The 8,880-nt window shown below is 33.1% G+C and overlaps 1 pseudogene; it reads right to left on the bottom strand.

The window, feature by feature from the left end:
• Positions 1 to 4,014: 4,014 nt before the first annotated feature.
• On the bottom strand, positions 4,015 to 4,936 carry LOC113424055 (olfactory receptor 14A16-like; annotated as a pseudogene).
• Positions 4,937 to 8,880: the final 3,944 nt, after the last annotated feature.

The raw sequence follows: 8,880 nt of genomic DNA, 5'->3' as shown, positions 1-8,880 counted from the left end.
TTCGTCTATTTGAATCCTGTGGAAAGTAGTTAAATGATTAATCAATTTGTGGAGAATATAAATTTCATAACATTTTCCATCCAATTTTCTAATTGCTCATCTAACAATATTGCAAGATTGGAATATCAACAATATGGATCCCACAGATAAAAAATTCTAATCAATCAAAAATATTATTACTATTATTTAAGGAGATAATGTACGTGACACTTAATCAGTCATTCAAATAGGTCTTGCAAATGTCTCCAGAGACAGATGTTGTTCATATTCTTATCATAACACTATTAAATATATAATAATATAAATCTAATAATGATAACAGCATAGGTTTCCCCTATTTCAGTAAGAGAATAAATGCCTCATTTTTTATTTATATTTAAAATTTAGCACTAAAGTTTCTCTTTATGTAGAATTTTCATAATTACATTAAACTGAACCAACCTGAACCAAAATGCTAAGCATGTTTAGAAACACTGGTTAAGGATTTAGAAAAACTAAAAATGTATTTACCTTGCTTCTCTTTAAAAATCAGTGTGACATTCTTCTTGGCTGTAATCTGACTGGTGTATTCATATGTAGTAGGGAAGAACTATTTTGCCACTGTTGTTTCCTGTAATATTTCAGAATCATTCCTTGGGGACCATATTAATTCCACAAAGAATCATTGTTGTTCACTCTGGTCTTGGGAGCTGCATTGTAGAATCACAATTTCTTAGTTGAACAGCACACATTAAACCATAAAATAAAATAAGGAGCTGGCTATTTTCAAACACCAGTTTGTAGTTTACTATATCACATTTACACAAAGTTTCATTCTTTCTGTTCTCTAACCTAAACAACCTCAGATCACTTTATCAGTAAAGAAGTAAATTCATCCTGCCTAGGTTTGCTCAGTGCAGAATTTACTACAACATCAAGGGAATCTCCCTACTACCACTGTGGTTGATAAAAATAAATTGTAATTGAGTTGTGAAAATTAAATCTCTGCAAGGATCAGACATTGACAAGCTGAAAGCCAGTTTTGTTCGCCACACTGTAAAAAAGATGTTGAGACTCTAAAAAAAGTACAGAGAAGAGCAACCAGGATGATTAGGGGACTGGAGATTAAAACATATGAAAAACATTTACATGAACTGGACATAGCTAGTCTAGTGAAGAGAAGGACCAGGGGAGACACGATAGCAGTGCCAATATTTGAGGGGCTACCACAGAGAGGAAGGGGTCAAGCTATTTTCTAAAGCATCCAAAGGCCAGACAAAGAACAATGGATGGAAACTGAACAAGGAGGGATTTAACCTGGAAATAAGGAGAAACTTTCTGACAATGAGAACAATCAACCAATGGAACAACTTGCCCTCTGAAGTTGTGGGAAAGTCATCACTTGAAACTCTCAATAAGAGATTGGACTGCCATTTGTCAGAAATGTCTCCCACTTGGGCGGGGGATTGGACTAGATGACCTACAAGGACTCTTCCAACTCTGATTATCTGTAATCTGTTATTTATTTCAGTTTAATGAGGGTACACATAAGTAAGTATGTTCTATTAGCTTCATTTTGTTTGTTTGTTAAAAGGTCACCTGATTTCTACAGAATGCTAAAGCAAGCACAGTTAATTATGAATTCCTCCAAATATGCTGTAAATTCCAATTTAGGAGATGATCAAGACAACAATTCAGATTTCTGTCTAAATGTCCATCTTGGGATAGCTTATTTCCTTTAAATGAACATATATCACTATTATTTCACCCTTTGAAAGCAGCCTGTGCTGGAATCCCTAAATTCTGCCTTTAAATTCAATTTTGAGTATTGCCTTTTACAACTCTTACTCAATCTGACAATGCTTATCTTAATCAGGATGGACATTCTGAAATATGCAATGTTGTTGTGTCTTTTATCAAATCTCTGCACCTTATCTGCCTGGTCCCCATAACAATACCATTTGTACAAGTAATCTTTTTTCTCTGAATAATGATCATTGTCTAAAGATAAAAGTAAAGATTTCCCCTGTCCAGTTGTGTTTGACTCTAGGGGGTGGTGCTCATCTTCGTTTCTTAGCCAAGGGAATCAATGTAGTCTGAAGACACTTCCATGGTCATATTTCCACTGAAGTGGTGCCTATTTATCTACTCGCATTTGCATGCTTTCAAACTCCTAGGTTGGCAAAAGCTGGGACTAGTAATGGGAGCTCACCCGTCACATAGTAGTTGGGTCTTGAACTAGGCTGTAAGCTTTCTGCCTGACAACTCAGAGATTTTAACCACTGAGACATTGCACCCACTGTCTGCTCATTCAATAAGTTTTCTGTTATGGAATATTGCTAAATGTCTAAAAATGTTTCCTCATTTTGTATGCTAAAATTCTATTCAACATGTTAAACACATTGCCATTGCTTTCTTAGAAATAAAGTTTAATCATTCTTGCAACTGAATCATTCTCTTAAAACAGGATCAAGATTGTAATATGTAAAATCTTTCAAACATAGAACAGCTATGATAACACCAAAGAATGAGTATTCTTTGAGACTCACAGCTGAAGTATCCATATAATGTTGTCACAGTCCAGAACATGTTATTTCTGATCACAGATGATCAAGTTGGAAATCAGAAGAGATTAGATAAAGAGTTGTCTAATAAGAAGAAGAGCAGTTATTTTAGTGTGTTCTTTATTTACCAAAGCATATATTGGATAAAGCAAAAAGAACTGATACAGAACAATGATATTCTGTAAATTTACATCATAAATTTATATTTTATAATAATCTGAACAAACTTTGTGATTTTTTTCTCTAACTTAAGCAATGAATAATTTGCTGCATAATTTGCTGTGACCTTCAGCTCAGCCATCTTTCTGGAGAACAGTAAACTCTAGGAAATTCCAAAATCATCTTTGGAGCTTTCTGATGGCTTAAAAGGGAGACAGAAAGGGCTACTAATCCTTTGTCTCTTGGTGTGTTTGGTGACACAAAATGTTATCAAATATCAAAGAGAAAAGAAAAAAAGAAGAGTATATGTTCTGATCTTCTTCAGGACATCCAAAAAAAAATATTCATGAATATAAAGTTAACAGATGATTCTCTGATGTTAATACTGAGCCTTCTTATATATAATTACAAACTGAAAACAAACGTTACTATAATTATGTACTTAATTGATGTAAAACTAGATATATTTTGTTTTCCTTTATTTTTTATATCAATAATTTCTTATATGTTATAGTTTTCTCTGCTCTCTATAAAGATAATTACCTCAAATGATAATAATTAAATAACATTTGGTCAATGTATGTGGTTGTAAGTACTTTTTTATGGGGGAAAAAAGCCAAAATATTTTGTTATGTTTAATTTGGTTAAAATAAAAAAAAGAAATATGAAATATGAAAAACTAAAATCAAATGTATCAAACACTTTTCTTTAAAAATATATTTATTAGTTGCAGGCTATTCTGGCTAAATATATCAAAATCATATTATTGCCTAGAATGCTATTCAGAAACAAAATTTATCAATGAAAATTGTCAAGAAAATGTAGAATTTATGTCAAGTAATAGATCTAGAATAATTTTCTTAAAAGATTCTATTTAAAATAGTGGCCAATAATCACATTTAACTTGGAAAAAGAGTTCTACCTAATTAAATCCTTTTTATCTTAAAATATGTTAATTCAAATGATACTTGATGCATTAATTCCTACCACTTCTGTGTTGATACAATTTATTTATTTGGAAATATTTAAATCTATCCAACTCCAAAATGACTCAGAATGGCTTATATTACAAAAGAATAAGAAACAATAAACAAATGAACAAAAGTGCATTATCAGACACACACACACATACACACAGAAACCCTCCATGTCATATACAAAATATTTCTGATAAGAGCTCCACAGTGACTCTACTCCAAAGCTGGAAAAAATTGTCGGATATTTAAGGCCTTCCAGGAGATCATAAAGAAGGGAGCCATTTGGATTGCAGGTATGTTTACTCTTTATAAAAATTTGATATTTTGCCAACAATCTATACTGTACAGTATATGACATTTTGCAGTAGTTTCAAGACAGCCTTTTGGATGTCTTTATTTCTGAGACTATAAATGATGGGATTCAAAATCGGTGGCAAAATGGTATAAAAAAACAGCAGAATGCAAATCCACTGTAGAAGATGAAAGTGATTTCGGCCTCATGTATGAAAACACAGCTGTGATGATGAATACAGAAAAGACCGTCAGATGAGGGGTGCAAGTTGAAAAAACTTTATGCCGGCTTTGGACCGATGGCATTTTAATTATGGTGGAGAAAATATAACCATAAGAAGCAAAGATGAGTGCAAAACAAAAAGAGTCCAAAAACAACCCTAGTACAAGTATCAGAATTTGATTGACTTTTATATCAGTGCAAGAAATCTTTTGTAACTGAGGAATGTCACAGAAATATTAGAGTCACAGAAGTTTATTCTAAAGGTGATCCGTTTCCAGCACTGCATGGGTCAGGTTGCAAATCCAGCTGGCAGCTGCCATTTGAATGCAGGCATTCCCATTCATGATCATCTTATACTGCAGAGGGTTGCAGATGGCCACATAACGGTCATAAGCCATGATAGTTAACAAAGCCAGCTCACTACCAACAAATGTAACCATGAAAAAGACCTGTGTGACACATCCACCAAAAGAAATTTCCTTGTTGTTTGTCAGAGATACAGCTATTGATTTGGAAAGTGTGGTAGAGATAGAACAAATATCTACCAAGGAAATGTTTGCCAAAAAGAAATACATTGGGCTATGGAGATGGTGATCAAATGTCACTGCCATTATAATGAGACAATTCCCCATTAAAGTGATTAAGTAAACAAGGAGAAATATCACAGCATGAAAAAATTGCAAATTCCAGTCATCTGAAAATCCCATCAGAACAAAATATCTCATAGAAGTGTGGTTGGTCATTCTACTTATTTAATCCTACAAAAAAAATTACAAGAACATGAAAGGTTTAGCAACATCCCTCCCATCCCCTTGCAAGATTGTACATTCCAAATATCCCACTCATACTTTCAAAAGGTCAGATACAAACATTTGCCAAACTAATACACAGAATTCTGAAGTATTCCAGAAATGCATAGAAAACAATAATAATTGGAGTGAAAGGATCAATGAATAATCAGTGTATTAGATCAGCTGAGGTTTTATATTAATTACATAAAGTTCTGACTAACTTAGAATTGTTTATAGTTCACTTAAAAGCCAGACACATGGAAGAAAAGAATATACTTTTAGATTGTGTCCTGTGTTCTTCTATTTGAAAAATAAATACCACACTTAAAAAGTGTTGATTATACTGGATTTCACATCACATTGATTACAGTTCAATCTCTCCAGAGAAATTTATTTATTTATTTAGCATGCTAGAAATCATAATCTTCCTTGGAATTATATGGAAATATTTTCTCTTCAGAACATTAGCTACTTGAATGAAGTTTTTAATGAAATAGATAAAAGTCGTGCTTATATTTTGTAATATTTCTATAAAGCTCATCATTATTTTACAATATGAAACAAATCTTTACTTATAAATAAGCAACTGAGTTTCCCATCTTTAACATTACACTTTTCTCTCTAGAAAATGTTTTAATTTTAAAATATAGTCATTTTTAGTAAAAACAGCCATTTCAAAAATAAGATTTACCACAATGCCCCACTTCCTTTAGAACTGATTTATTTCTTCAATATCCTGGCCACTTTTACTTTTCTTCAGAAGAAATGCAGAGGTTTATACTCACTTAAATTTTCTTTAGAAGACAGTTCATTACTGTGATTAAATATGACCCTTATTAAAGCAAACAGAATTTTTAAAATGTTATCTGTGATTCTTCAAGGAATTACTCCTTGGAGGCTTTCTTTGTTTCACAACATTATTAAGAGTTTTACTAACAAATAAGCAGTTTAGTTAAATCTTTTAAATCACTTCCTTCTCTGCTGTGATAACATCTAATTTTAATCTTCAATTGGGATTCAAATTGGCAGAAAAATACATGTTAGAATTCTCTTTAATACATGTAAAGTGATATAGAAATTATATATGTGTGTATGCATATATGTATTAATAAATAAGTACATTTCTGTCCCTCAATCTTTATTGTTACAACTTGCATGCGAAATAACTCTGCTTAACATGAAAAACTGGGAAAAAAGTAGAATAGTACATATAGAAAGACACAGTCAATATTTCTGTCCTTGAATCTTGGAAATCCACTTTATTTATTTTTTTGGACATGATCACAAGCATCTCTGAGAGGTGACTAAAACTCACCAAAGAGCCCTGCAGTTCTCCAGTACCTTATATTGGAATAGTATACCAACTTTAAATTTCCATGTGAGGTACGTAAATATCAGTTGTGAAATGTATATGTAGATGAGGAAATTGGGAAAGTATGTGTGTCTGCATGTGAACAGGCAAGCAAGAAATGCCAAGTGTTACTAATGTTTCAAAAACTAATGCATCATTCCATCTGAGAGTTCTGGAAAATATTGAGTTTCTCTGCTTCAACACCTTGAATCAAAACATCAAGGCAGGGTCATTTTGCTTCAATAATGGGCACATATGCAGATCTATTGGAGATGACTGGAATCTCTGAAGACAGTCAGTATAGTATAGTAGTATAGTAGTATTTGAGGTGGCCCTCTCCCTGCTAGATAAGTGTGTACAGGAAGATCTCACAGCAGATTGATGTGACATAGTGGTACAACTAACATCATTCCAATGTATCATTTTATTTACATTTACATTCTTTTACATTTTATTTGATTTGTCAATTGCTTACAAGATACAGGTATAAGAATAAATATAGTTAGGAATACATTAGATAGATACTTATAAGAAAAATAAAAAAACAATAGGATAGGGACGGTAGGCACGTTGGTGCGCTTATGCACGCCCCCTACAGACCTCTTAGGAAAGGGGTGAGGTCAATAGTAGACAGTCTAAGGTTAAAGTTTTTGGGGTTTGGGAAGAAACTACAGAGTCGGGTAGAGTATTCCAGACATTGACCACTCTGTTGCTGAAGTCGTATTTCCTGCAATCAAGTTTGGTGCGGTTAACTTTGAGTTTGTATCTATTGTGTGCTCTTGTGTTGTTATGGTTGAAGCTGAAGTATTCATTGACAGGTAGGACATTGCAATGTATGATTTTATATACCATGCTTAAATCAGACCGAAGACGGTGTAATTCAAGGTTTTCTAGTTCTAGAATTTCAAGTCTGGTGGCATAAGGTATTCTACAACGAGTAGAGGAGTGGAGAACTCTTGTGAAATATTTCTGGACTTTCTCAATTGTGCTAATATCAGATACGTAATGTGGGTTCCAGACTGATGAACTGTATTCGAGTATTGGTCTAGCAAATGTTTTGTATGCTCTGGTTAGTAGTGTGATATTACCAGAGAAAAAGCTACGTAGGATTAGGTTAACAACTCTTAATGCCTTTTTGGCTATGTAGTTGCAGTGGGCTCTAGCACTTAGATCATTAGAGGTGAGTATTCCAAGGTCCTTTACAGAGCTTGGGTCATCAACAAGATCTTGACTATTCAGCTTGTATTTTATTTTCTGATTTTTTTTTGCCAATATGTAAGACAGAGCATTTATTTGTTGAGATTTGAAGTTGCCATTTGTTAGACCATTCTGATACATAGTCAAGATCTTTTTGTAGGGTAGCAGTATTGTCTGTGGTATTGAACAGCTTTACATCATCAGCGAAAAGAACGCAATTGCTCTTAATATGATCACAGAGGTCATTTATGTAGAGTATGAAGAGAGTTGGTCCTAGAACACTGCCTTGGGGGACACCACTGTTGACAGGTACAGAATTTGATAGGACACTCCCAATTTTGACCATTTGTTGTCTGTTTGACAGGAATGCTTCTATCCAGTTATGTAGATGTCCAGAGGCACCGTAAGATTTTAGTTTTAGGAGTAGTTTTTCATGTACCATTGAATCAAAGGCTTTACAGAAGTCTATGTAGATTGCGTCTATTTCTTTGCCCTGATTGAGTTGTGTAGTCCATATGTTTTTTCAGTGTAAGAGTTGCAGATTACAGGATAGTTTTTTCCTGAAACCAAATTGTTTATTAGAGAGTAGGTTGTTTCTTTCTAAGTGGAGGATGATGGATTGGTTAAAAATTGATTCCATGACTTTACAGGTGACGCAGCATAAAGAGATTGGTCTGTAATTCAGTCACAGTGGATTGATTGGCCATTCTTTTTATTTCAATTGTTCTGGATAAAAACGAAGTATGATTAGAGATCATAGAGGTACCAAATCTTTGACAATGGTCTTGCTAAACACATTATTCATATCCATATATGCAAAAGTATTATTACATATAGAAATATATAAAAAGATTTCTATGATTGAGATGTTAAGGAGACATTAACTTTATTCAGAAAATACTGTGTTTGCATATTTTATTTTCTCTTTTTTCTTTTAGAAATTCAGAACGTGGTATTACAAAACTAAAAAAAAACCTTGTAAAGGGATTTCTTTTAATCAAAACACCCTTCACAAGAGTTTTGGAACATTAACATATTTGATTAGTAATTGTCTGGGAGAGAACCATGTCTACAAATCCCAAAAAGAAACCATATATCCACATTATATTAATTTATTTAAATGCAGGTAGTCCTTGACTTATGACTATAACTGAGTCCCAATTTTTTGTTTCTAAGTGAAACATTTGTTAAGTGAATTTTTCCCCATTTTATGATTTTTATGCCCCAGTTGTTAATTGAATCACTGGAATTGTTAGGTTAATAACATGGTTGTTAAATGAAACCAGCTTCTCTGTTGACTTTGCTTGTTAGAAAGTCACAAAAGCTGATCACATGACTGTGGGACACT

This window comes from Notechis scutatus, chromosome Z (assembly GCF_049901735.1).
Source record: "Notechis scutatus isolate UNSWTSFEM ecotype Mainland chromosome Z, rNotScu1.2, whole genome shotgun sequence".
NCBI classification, from domain to species: domain Eukaryota; kingdom Metazoa; phylum Chordata; class Lepidosauria; order Squamata; family Elapidae; genus Notechis; species Notechis scutatus.
Note: the sequence above shows the minus strand (reverse complement) of the source record. Positions and strands in the feature narration are given on the sequence as shown.